General features: G+C 40.2%; 1 protein-coding gene across 2 annotated transcripts in view; it reads left to right on the top strand.

Annotated features, from left to right (window-relative positions):
* The first annotated feature begins 312 nt into the window (after positions 1 to 312).
* PIP5K1B (phosphatidylinositol-4-phosphate 5-kinase type 1 beta) overlaps positions 313 to 11,160 on the top strand; it is a 329,210-nt gene continuing 318,362 nt past the window's right edge. For both annotated transcript variants that reach the window (XM_027839284.1, XM_027839282.1), the window contains exon 1: positions 313 to 959. The gene's annotated coding sequence lies outside the window, so the exon portion shown is untranslated. The remainder of the gene's footprint in view (positions 960 to 11,160) is intronic.

Genomic DNA, 11,160 nt, shown 5'->3' with positions numbered 1-11,160 from the left:
CCTCACTGTAATGTCTAAGGCCAGTGGAGGTTGAAAACCAACCCATATTTCCAGATTGCGCTCTGCCGGGGAGTGGGAGGGGAGGGGTGGTCTAAGAGCCCACGTACTGACTTTGGGACACCGGGAGGCAGCAGCGGTGGCGGATCCCGAGACTGCTGTGGTTGCTGCAGACCGGTCTCTCTTCCCTGCAGGGTGTGCGGGGATGGAGAAAGGGGGAGGAGAGAAAAGGGGAAGAGCTTGGGCAGCGGCCGCCAGCGGGCGGGGCCTCCGGCACCCAGCAGCGCAGTTTGGTCTTTCTGCTGCTCTCACAGACTCACACGCGCACTGCACCCGGGCCGGGCCGGGCCGGAGCCGGAGCCGGAGCTTCCAGATCCCAGGCGACGCCGGTTGTTTCACGCTTCCTCTAACCGTCTGTACCCAGGAGGAGGGAGTAGGAGGTGGAGAAAGAGAGATAGAGGAAAGGACTACGTTACAAGAGACTTTGTTGCCTTAGGAAGAGACGGTGCATGGTATTTGCTGCTTAGCTCCAGAACCAGGCAATTGGTGACTCCTCTCTGGCCCCAGGGACCAGCGACGAAGGGAACGAAAAAGGATTGGAGACGAGCGCGCTCCCACACTCACACTTACACACACACACACACACACACACACACGCACGCACTCCTGAGCGACAGTCTTGAGGGAGTTTGGACAGAGAGCTGAAAAGCTCCAGCTCCGGCCCCAGCTGCCCTGAGGCTCCGGCCATCGTTGCCATCCACCTCCCACCTCTGCTCGTCTTCCCCCAGCCTCGGCCAGCCGGCGGCCAGTCAGCCTCTCCTCTCTCTGCTTCCTCTAGCCAGCACAGCTGCCTCTCGGTCTAGGAGCCTCCGTCGCCGCCGCAGCAGCAGCAACATCCCCGGAACTAGCAGACTGTGGCGCAACTGGTCTGGGGAGCGGAGGCGCTGAGATCCTGCCCCGGGGTAAGAGACTAGTTTTCTTTCCTTCCCGCCCGCGCTGCCCTCTCCTTTCCTTTCTCAGAGCCCTCGGCATTCGGGGGATGAGGGCTGGTTTCTTCATTTCCCCCCCAAACCTGGTTCCTTTTCCCTTCCTCCCCGCCACTCAACTCATTCCCATTCTCCCGAGAGGACTTTGCAAGCCTGCGTTTGGCAGGAGGAAGGGGCTTTGTAGAGCGCGGTCAGGGAGGGTGGTGGAGCTTTGAAGACAGACTTTCCCGCCGGCGACTAACAGCTGCTCAGCTTGGCTGGCTGTCCCTGTGCCCGCCTCACCCCCGCCAGGTCCGCAGTGACACCAGCGGAGTTGCCGGGGGCGGCGGGGGCGGGGTGGGGTGCATTTCATGGAGGATACCCCTCAGGGACACCAGAGGTAGAAGAGAGGCCAAATCAGGGTTTGGCATTAGAGGATGAGGTCCCCAGTTCCCCATGCTTTGGACCTGGAAACTTATTAGAGGCATTTAGGATGTCAGGAGAGGTTTCGAATCTTTCCTTTGGTCATTACTGGCGCCGGAGCTGGTTTGAACAGGTGCAGTGTTGTTGTTATGACAGAGAATACTGCAATCCACTAACCCCAGCCCCCACCCCCCTACACACCTTTTTCAGAAGATGTTTAACGGCTCAGGAGGAGAATAGGAAGGGGGCATGTCTGGAAATGATTTTGAAATAATTGTCCCAGCTGATCGGAGAAAGCAGCAAGTGCCAAGGTCTGTTTATGAGACATCCATGCAGATGAGACTTGCCAGTTCTCATCCCACCAGCGAGCTTGTGCAGGACATAGTTGATTATAAAACTCATCAGAAGAAGTTGCTCAGATAGGTGAATTATTTCTTTCATTGAACCTACCGGAATCAGAACCCCCAAACTAGGGAAAGGCAATTAATTATGCAGAGAGTCTGTAAAAGGGCAAGCCAAACGAAAACAACCCAACACACCCGGGCTCTTGGAGGCCCAGGGGAATAATTGGAGGGCCACCGCTCTATGATGGTCTGCTACCAAAACCCAGGTGTTTTCTCTTAGGGAGAGGCCAAGCTTCAAGATTTTTTGGGGTGGCGGGGAGCGGTGTGGGGAAGGGGGGAACTCTGGTGCTCTTTTTGGTAATAAGCAGTGACCCAAAAATACTCTCCCTTTTTTGATGAGAGGACAAATTGTTTCTACAGCTAGCCGGAAAAGCAGAGTGTTTCTTTGTAACTTTAATGTGATAAAGTAGAAGATTGTCGATGAATGTTTTTATTAAGAGAATTTTCTAACCGGAAGGAGTCCCTGCCGCAGGGGAGGTGGTCCATTTGTAATCTGTATAAATAACTTCAGCTATGATTTACAATGAATACTACTGGGGGAAAAGAAGTAACAAGTAAGAGGCTTAAGTATTTTAACAGATATAATTTGATAGAGATTGTGGCACAGTGGAATACATATCAGATTAGGAGTCAGAAGACCTGGGTTTGAGTCCTTACCCTGATGCTTATTATTAGCTCTTTGAAAATATCACTTAACCTCTCATCTGAAGTTTTCTTATCTATAATTCTATTCCATGAATATTTATTTAGCACCTCAAAGTTTTTAAAACTTTCTATATTACCCAAACTGTCTCCTTACAGGAAAGGTGCTTTATGAAATTAATTTGTGTTTATTTTGTGTATGTGTACAAGCTGTATTTAATTTTTTTGGTAGCTCAGTATAGTTGGCACTTAAATACTTATTGTTTGATAACTCTTAATGCTAGGCATTTGGGTAGATGAACTCAAATGGCATTTTATTAAAAATGCTAATGCCACCTTATATTTTTGTTGTACTTTTGTACCATTCTTAAACAGTATCTCATTTAACCCCCATACAGCTCTAAGATTGTAGGTACATTTCGGCTTTTTATCCTCATTTTACAGATGAGGAAATAAAGTCCTAGAGATATTGTAACCTGCCTGAAATCTCATGGGTAGTAACTGATGAAGTTGAGACTTGAACCCAGGCCTACTGGCCCCCATTCTAATCCTCTTCCTACTACATTCCCAAGTCTTCTGACTCCTGGCACAGTTTTCTTTCCACTATGCCACAATTAAATTTTTGAGTTCAGTCAGAGCTGGGACAAGGTACTTGTGTGCCCTTAGGCAAAATTTTAAAATTGTGCCCCCAGTGTATTTCTGTCAAGGATTTGAGCCTTTAGTATAACATGTTGAGTTGTAGCAAAAGAATTCCATTCCACATGACCTGTATTTTCCTTGGATTCAGAATATGTTTGTGTCCCTCATTTGCATATCTCTGTATGATGTGTCCTAGGCAGCTGTTTGCTTAGTCCACTGCTTATCCAGTATTTGATGGTAGTGGTGTTTGAAGTACTTGGTGGGGGGAGGGAGGAATATAAATGAGAGAACAGGGTAGTTAGTTTCAGTTACTTCTAAGTTGTGAAAATCGAAGAAATCACATTCTCTCTCTAGGCCTCAGCTTCTTTAACTGTCAAAAGAGAAGATTGACTTAGTCCATTTCTAGTACAAAAAAAATCTGCTCCTGTAACTTCTGCATAGTAAATTTTTTTTTGTTTTGGCCTACAATGTTGTTTTTTCTTTGTTTTTTAAAGTGTCAAAGGGTATTTTCTATAAAATACCAGGCTGTCATAATAAACTGCTTATTCTATACCTTTGTTTTCTCTCTATCTTTCTGCAATGTAGTGTCTGTATGACTTTGGACAAATAGTTTAACCTCCCTGGGCTTCAATGGGTTGGATTAGGTCCCTTTTAGTTTTAGATCAATTGACACATTCTCTGTGTGTGTGTGTGTGTCTCTCTCTGTCTCTGCCTCTATCTCTCCCTTCCTCCCTCCTTCCTTCCCTTCCTCTCTGTCCCCCTTCCTCCCTTCTTCCCCCCTCTCTTCTACTCTGTCTGTATATGTGTATATATATTTATGGATATATTCAATAGTCAATAAATATATTCAATAGATCTGTTAATATTAAACTCTCAGGAGGATACTCTCTACAGCCATGCAAATTGACACCTTCTCTGTAACTTAATGTCTTCATTGCCTCAGATATTGAAAGGTTAAGTGATTTATCCAGGTTTCCACAGCCAGGTTTTACTGTCTCTAAGGCCAGCTCTGTATCACTGCCACAGTTTGATACTGTAAGCCAAAGGGAAATGCTTTAAAACAGAGGTAGCAGCTTATTACTATTACTTGTACTACTACTACTAAGAATAGCTAGCATTTATAGAACATTTTAAGGTTTGCAAAGTGCTTCACATATGTTAACTCATTTGATTATTACAACAACCTTGTAAAGTAGGTGCTGTAATTGTCCCCATTTTACAGATGATGAAACTGAGACACTGACTTTACCAGGGTCCCATAGCTAATAAGTGCAACTTGAGTTGTAGCAAAAGAATTCTATTCCACATGACCTGTATTTTTCTTGTATTCAAAATGTTTTTAAATGTCCCTTATTTGCATATCTCTATATGCTATGTCCTAGGCAGCTGTTTGCCTAGGTGACTGCTTATCCAGTATCTGATGGTAGTAATGTTTGAAGTACTTAGGGGAAATACAAATAAGAGAACTGATATAATTATTATTATTTTAGGAGGGGTGAGTTATTTCCAATATATTAATGCTAATTCTTCAACATAGAAGAAACTCTCAAACCTATTCTGATTTCTGAATCCTCTTTCTACCCTTCCCTCATTCCTCCCTGCTCCATCTTCCACACTGGTGGCAACTGGTGGATAGAGTACTGGATCTGGAATCAGGAAGAGCAGAATTCAAATCCGTTCTCAGAACTTACTAGCTGCGTGACCCTGGGCAAGTCACTTAATCTCTTTTTACCTCAGTTCCCTTAACTGTAAATAATAGCAGCTACCTCACAAGATTGTCGTGAGGAATGGGATGGTATTTGTAAGAAGTACTTAACAGTGGCTGGCACCTAGTAGGCACTATATAAATGCTGATCCCTTTCCTTTCCTCCTAGTGGATAGTAAAATAGGGTTTTTCTTTCTCAAGGAACATCAGCAAAGTTTTACTTTCTAACTAATATAAAAGGGTTATAACAGAGTTATTGACTCTGAATATTGTGGGATAGAATCATAGAATATTGGAGTTGGAAGAGAATATAGAGATCTCCCTTACAAGCTCTGTATTTTAAAAATGAGCAAACTGAGGCCAGGAGGGAGTGAGAGATTTTCCAGGGTCACGTACAACTTGTTAGCAGTTAAATCTCTACTAAAAGCCAGGCCACCTATTACCTCCCTGTTGCTCTGCTCACTCTAGCCTATTAACTCTTAAAGGAAGCATGTACAAATTCAATTCTGTGCAACAGTTTCTACGACAAAGGGGCATTTTTATAAACTCCTATTATAATTAGTCTTGTAAAGGCCTCAGTGATTTCCAGACATCTACTACTACTCAACTGGTAATTAAGAGAGATTTGGCCCTTTGAAAATATTTTTTAGATGGACAGCTAAGTGGTGCAATGAATAGAAGAGGGAAGAGTATCAGAATTCAAATTTAGCCTCAAACATTTATTAGCTGTGTGATCCTGGGCAAGTCACTTCACCCTGTTTGCCTCAGTTTCCCTATCTATAAAATGAGCTGGAGAAGGAAATAGCAAATCACTGCAGTATCTTTGCTAAGAAAACCCCAAATGGAACTATAAAGAATCAGACATGACTGCAATTGACTGAGCAACAAAAAGTATCTGGGAAGTTGAGTTTTTAAAAATTTCTTAAATGAGCAGTTTTCAGGAGGAAATATTTGTCCATTGTACTTTGCATGGTTTATGTATCATATTAGGCACCGAGCATCATATATACAAGGAAGTGAGGGAGCTATTTGAATAGAAGCCAAATATATACCAGCTTCCCAAGCTTGTTTTTCTTGTAAATAAAGCCATCAGTAAGAGGTGGCCCCATCATGCAACTGGTAAAGTCATAAATATATCTACATTTTCTTCTCATTTGCATGTTGTTTCCACTTGTATTTCTTAAGCAGAAAACTTGAGAATGTTTCTTCTTGTGAAGATTTCTCCAGCATGTCCTCAGCTTCATGTTACTATTTAAGACATAAAGACCTGAAGGTGTTTTTGTAGCAAATGATTTAACAAAAGTTGGGAGGCCTTTACTTCTGCCATTCCCAGACTAACAGAAGCAGTTAGAATTCAATTGTACATCATGTCCACCACCCGAGTGTGAAAACCCAGGCTTCTTACAGGGTTGGGTTATCTGGCCTTTTAGCTACCAAGAGAAAAGACCAGGCTTAAATTAACAGCCTTTTCTCATCCTCCCTCTCAGTTCAGATTGGTTAACAACCTATATTGGTGCTTCTTGTGAACTCGACCATCTGTTCCTTTGGTTTGCTGTTGATATATGTTATTTTTTTTTCTTTCAAGAAAATAAATTATAAAATCTACTTCCCTGTAAGCTCCTGATGAAGGCAATTGTGTATTTCATAATACTTCAATAATAGCATTTGATGCCTCTGTTATAATTAAATATGAGAGTAGACTAAATTAAAATAGTCCCTAATTTTGCAGATTCTAGGATGCTTTCTTTGCTTTTCTAGTTCACTTTAACCAAGGAGCTCAAAGCTGTTGACAAGAGTAAACACAAGAACTCTGTTCTAACTGGGCAACTATTGGGAGAAAATTAAAGTGTAAGTTATTGATTTGCATTGAGCGTGTCATTCTTTAGGGGCAGCTGGGTGGTACATGGATAGAACACTGGGCCTGAAAGTTCAAATCTGGTCTCAAACACTAGCTGTGTGACCCTGGGCCATTTGCCTCAGTTTCCTCATTTGTAAAAGGATCTGGAGCAGGAAGTAACAAATCACTCCAGTGTCTTTGCCAAGAAAACTCCAAACGGTATCACAAAGAGTCATGAGCAACTGGAAACAACTGAGGACAAAATCATAGTCAGTCAATTGCCAAGGCTGGGATCTGCCACTTTTCTTATTTTAACTACAAGATAGTATTCTTTTTTTTTTTTCCTTTGGCTAGGCAATTGACTTGCCCAGGGTCACACAGCTAGTGAGTGTTATGTGTCTGAGGCCAGATTAGAACTCAGGTCCTCCTGACTCCAAGGCTGGTGCTCTATCTGCTGGGCTACCTAGCTGCCACCTACAAGACAGTTTTCTTAAGGAAAACTTCAAGAGTTCAAAAGATAATCACAGCATTTATTTTTTACCTTTTAATTTTTAAAATAGCTAATTTTATTTCCCTTACTAATGAAGAAATAATTAGGTATGCATTTCTAACTTATTGAACTAGAGTTTAATCATACCATCTCTAATTTGTCCCTCCCCCCACAACATTCCTTTTCATTGTCACTGTCCAACTACCCCCATATTTACCCATATAGTTTCTTTTCATATATTTGCAGGTAATATGGATACTGATCTGGTTTTGCCTTTTTTTAACTTTTCATGACTTCATATCCCTTTCAATTAGCAAATATTTTTTTCTTCCCTCCTACAAGGAAAAAGGGAGGAGAAAAACAAAACCCTTATAACAAGTAACTAGTTAAGCAAAACAAATATCCCTTTCCATTTTTCTTGATATTCCTCATATTTACCATTACATTATTGTTACATTAGCCCCAGAGTTGGTACAGCTATTCCCCAGTTATTAGACAGTGGATAGAAACCAGACCTGGAGTAAAGAAGACTCTTCCTGAGTTTAAATCCACCCTCAGACATTTACTATCTGTGTTACCCTGGGCAAGTCACTTAACCCTGTTTGCCTCAGTTTCCTCATCTGTCAAATGAACTGGAGAGAGAAATAGCAAACCACTCCAGTATCTTTGCCAAGAAAACCCCAGATGGGGTCATGAAGAGTCAGTCACAACTGAAAGGCCTCAACAACAACAACAACAACACATCTCAGAATGAGTAGTTCTCTCTCTTCCTCTTAGTAGCAGGGCTGTAGGATCATAGTAACATGGCTATCCTTTCTTCATCATATATTTAAGTTCCTTGGGGATAAGGACCCTTCTTTTTCCTTCAGAGTGGCATATAGTGAATGCTTCTTAATAGATTATTGTGTGTTTCTAAAAGTAAAATAGGAAAGCTACTGGGTTTAGCATATGCCATACTATAAAATGTCAATGTGCCCACTCCCCAGTGGAAACTGAGGCAATGATTTCGCATTGGAATTTTGTACAAAAGTAATATAGGCAGTTCAGGAAGAGCATTAGAACTCTTCAAAAGAAGTCTGCACCATCTTTTAAAGGATAGAATCAAGGGAGAACCTTACTGCTATCTTTAGTAAAGGAGCTGAAATTCAGCAGGTGTTAGAAATTTCACCAGTTTGATTAGAACAAGGTGATTTGTCAAGCCTTCAGACTCCCAGCCTGGATGATCAATGTTTTCATGATAAGAAATTTTGATCATACCCAGCTTTAAGTTGATATATGTGGATTGATCATCAGACTTAGAGATGAGAGGATGTGAGGACAAATCCTGTCTCAGACAATTATTACCTTTGTTGCCCTGGGCAAGTCACTTAACCTCAGTTAACCTTGGTCTTCTCATCTGTAGAATGCGGTTAATAAAAGCACCTACCTCACAGGATTGCTGTGAGGATCAAATGAGATGTAAATATGTGTGTATGTGTGTGTGTATATATATATATATACACTATATATATACACACACACATCTATATATACATACATGTACACACATATACTATATATACATGCATATATACTATATATGCACAATCTATATATGTTCTATATATACACATCTCTACATATACATATATACTTTTATAAACATTAAAGTATAGAAATTTTGGCTATGATCATAATATAGGTGAACTAAAAATAGATAGGAAAATTATATTAACATTTAGAGAGTTTTATGCTACTTTGTAGGCTAAAATACTTTCATCACTATAATCTGTGTATACAAGGTATACCTACAAAATAAAAGGACTAAAAAATGATACCAGAATTTATACAAACAAATGAAAGTTATGCTTCAAAGTAGGCACCTTGAAAAGCTTCATACTGATTCTAGTAATGCTGTTATTCTCAAAACATTCTGGAAACTTCTTTTGGAATTGCATTCAGAGTGAGTTTATGGAAAAATCAGGAAAAAATAGAGTCTTTATTACATCTTATTTTTGTCTCCCCCCCATACTCAGCTTAATCACCAGTGATATTCTTTGGAACTGTTTCCAAATGATTTATGACTTTTTAAAAATCAGATCAATCTTCAAAGTATTAGGATTTTGGCATCATTGAAGCTGTACAACAGAACATGACTTGTTTTGAAGACAGCTCTTTAATGTATGAGCATTGTTGAACTGTGGCTATAGCCTCATAGGATGTCTACTTTGAAGGAAATAATATTCATTAGGATATATAAGCTCAATTCATCAAAGCACTTTATTAGGCACTTAATGTATACAGCACACCGAGTTAGGTGGTGGGGAGGTACAAAGTTTAGGTAAGACTCAGTCCTTGCCTCTCTTAGAACCTCAAATCTATTAGGCGTTGGGGAAAAATAAGATTCATACTCAGTTAACTGTTATACACAGTGGACTTTGATAAGTGTGTCAGAGAGATGCAAAATAAAGTTCCGAAATATGTGGGGAAAGACACTGAGGATGTAGTGAAAAGAATAATATATTTGGAGTTAGTGGGCTGAGGTTCAAATCCTGGTTCTCCTATTTACTGAGAAACCCTGAACAAGTTACTTAAACTCTTTGGGCTTCTGTTTTCTCATCTGAAAGAGAAGAGCATTGGATTATATGATCTCTAAGATCTCTTCAAGCTCTAAATCTATGTCCTTAAGGTATTATTTTTTTTAATAAATTTTAAGCTACTTAATATTTTCACTAACTTATTTTTAGACTTTAAAAAAATGCTTGGTCCCTTTTGAGCCTCGCAACAATTTTAAGTAGAGCCTTCAGATATTATTCCCGTTTTACAGATGAGGAACCTGAGGTTGAGATTAGTTCAATGACACAATCAGAGTCAGATAGCTATGATATGTCAAAGCTGGGATTCCAGTCACACATTCTATCCACTATGTCATGGTGCCTCTGCTATATTTTTAGAAACACAATTTTATCCTAGAATAGCTAAATAAAGAAATATGGTAGATTCAGCACCTAATTTCCCAAAGAAATAAACATAGCATTTAAAAATACTAGAGTCAAAAACAAGGAATTTTAGAAGAAAAACTGTTACCTTGGAGAGCATTTTGCTCATTATGTATTTTCTGATCAGGAAAGCTGAGTTACAGAGTTCAAATTTCATGATGACTAACCTCAATATGGCAAACACCTTTCCAGAGCAAAATAGATTTTCAGAGCCCATATACTAAAGTAATATTAAATACAACAGAACTCCTATACCACAAATGTATCTGGACTTTCCTTTGGAAGATGTCAAAATGGAAATTGACATGTAGCAGCAGACTTTGGAGGAAACCATGATGGTATAATAAAAAGATATTTGTATTTGAGATTAGAGGATCTGGGTTCAAATCCTGGGTCTTCTCCTAGCTACCTATGTGACTGGACAAATCACTTAGGTTCTCAGAGATTTAATTTCCTTATCTGTAAAATGAAGGAGTTGGATTAGATAACCTCTAAGAACCTTTCTGTATTGAAATCTATTATCCTTTGACTTACAACTCTATCTTGGGGTGAATCCATCAAGGACTCACCATAATTCCTAAGGTTTAGCATATGTGAAAAGGAAGTCATCTGCTACTCCAGAAGCTATATGCTTTTCTGGACAAAGAAGAATTTCCAATGAATTATTCATGGATGGTTGTGTCATTTATCAAGAATACACTATATAAGTGAATTCAAGTATGGTGGTCATCTAAATGTGGTAGAGAGGGCAGTGAAAAATCTAATCATAGCCAAAAACTGCAGTCTAACCCTGCCAGATAGCTTGTGCCATAGGGTGCTGTAGATGGGCTAGACAATGTGGATGGTGGGGGCTAAATCATTAGTTCCATAAATAACTCGGGTCAGGTTCTGCTGAAAAAGGAAGTTTGACTTGGAAATGATATTGGGAGATGTGGTCTTATAATGGGAAGAGTTAAACAGCTGTCTTTGACAACCAGAATACTTGAATTCAATTCAACAAGTATTTATTGAGCAATTCCTATGACCCAAAACTGTACTGGGTGCTTTGGAAGATACAAAAGTGTGGAGAAAAAAACAAGT

The sequence above is a fragment of the Vombatus ursinus genome, unplaced genomic scaffold (assembly GCF_900497805.2).
Source record: "Vombatus ursinus unplaced genomic scaffold, bare-nosed wombat genome assembly UNPS02014832.1, whole genome shotgun sequence".
Lineage (NCBI taxonomy): Eukaryota > Metazoa > Chordata > Mammalia > Diprotodontia > Vombatidae > Vombatus > Vombatus ursinus.
Note: the sequence above shows the minus strand (reverse complement) of the source record. Positions and strands in the feature narration are given on the sequence as shown.